Below are 1,788 nucleotides of genomic sequence, written 5' to 3' on the forward strand. Positions count from 1 at the left end.
ATTTGTGCTTAGTGACCACTTAGGAGCAATGTTCTTAGTGACATTACTCTTTATGTAACATGTTTGCATCTGTGCAACATAAGCGAAATTATCTTTATAGATAATTATACGTGATTCAGTCAAACCAATACCACATGACTATTGTATGTGGTTAATCATTCGGCGAAGCCATACACATTCATGTGATGCCTCAAATAAAGCAATAATTTTAGAATGCTTAGTAGAGGTCGTCGTCAGAGTCTGCTTAGAAGACTTCATGAAATAGTTGTACCTCCATGTGAGAATACAAATCATATTTGGGATTGGTCATAACGAGGACCAAGATGGTTAATCTATGAAGGAGATGAGTGGGAGGTGTTTGATTAGGCTCACAAGGATGTTAAGTATGCTAGAATGCCAAGAGAGTGAGCCCCAAGCCGGCCAACAACTATTTATAACCCCCTCAAACAAATAGAGTCGTTGGCTCTTTCACTGGACATAATACGGGGTCACCGGACGCGCTGCAGGGAAGCCACCGGACGCTGGAACAGAGCGTCTCGTGCTTAAGAAACAGCCACGTGTCCACTGTTTGAATCACGCACGTCGATCTCTAACGGTCATATTCAAACCACCAGACGCAGTCAAGTGAGCACCGGATGCGTCCGGTACACACCGGACCCGTACGCAGAGAGGTTGTCAAATGCGTGGGATCACCGGACTCACACCATCGGACGCGCCCTGAGTGTCCGGTCCCTTACTCAGAGAACACTGCAAACGCGCAGGGACACCGGACTCACACCACCGGACGCTCCCTGAGCATCCGATGCTCTCTGTCAGAAGCACCTGCTGAGAACAGGCAACGTCGGACGCGCCAACAGTCTTTGGCCAACGTCCGATGCTTAGCGTCCGGTGCATCCTTCACTTCTGCCAAAAACCAAGAGCGCACCGAGCACGCAGGAGCAGCGTCCGGTGCCTCCAAGGTCAGCGTTCGGTGAGTGTTTTTCCACCCGCGACTTCTTCAAACTTTCCACCGGCGTAATAGAAAATATGTATTTTATTTTCTCAAAAACGCCGAATCCCGCCTCGCAAGCTCGACGGGAGGGAGGAACCCAAACCCCTCTCTACCCTTCAAACTCCACCTCCTTCTTAAAGTGTGCCAACACCACTATGTGTGTACCAACATGTGCAAGTGTGTTAGCATTTTCACAATCATTTTCTTCAAAGGAGTTAAGTTAGCTCACTAGGTTCTAAATGCATGCACATGAACAATGACACCTAATGGCACTTGATAACCGCTTAGCTAAAGAATTCCCCTCTTTATAGTACGGCTATCTATCCTAAATGTGATCACACCCTCTATGGTATCTTGATCACCAAAACCAAAACCCTAAGCAATATCTTTGCCTTGATCTCCATAGGGTTTTATTTTTCTCTTTCTTTTTTTCCAAGTTGAGCACTTGATCATCTTGTGGTCATCACTATCATCACCATGATCATCACTTGCTCCATCACTTGACATGTACCAACCTCATTAAGTCTACACACTTAGCATAGAGGTTAATACTAGGGTTTCATCAATTATCCAAAACCAAACTAGGGCTTTCAAAAACCCATCTCCAGTTCTCTGGTGGGGCGATGATGACATTTGCGGATGTCATTTTTTTTGTTGGAGATGTCGCTCTTGGAAGATCCCTTGTGTTGTCGGCTTTGGTGCCGACAACAAGATGGTGGCTCCCTTCATACACACCAGGTGCTTTGTGTTGTTGCCAGGATAAAATCCAGTGTCTTCAATGGTGATTAGTGTCCAAC

The sequence above is a fragment of the Sorghum bicolor genome, chromosome 1, assembly GCF_000003195.3.
Source record: "Sorghum bicolor cultivar BTx623 chromosome 1, Sorghum_bicolor_NCBIv3, whole genome shotgun sequence".
NCBI classification, from domain to species: Eukaryota; Viridiplantae; Streptophyta; class Magnoliopsida; order Poales; family Poaceae; genus Sorghum; species Sorghum bicolor.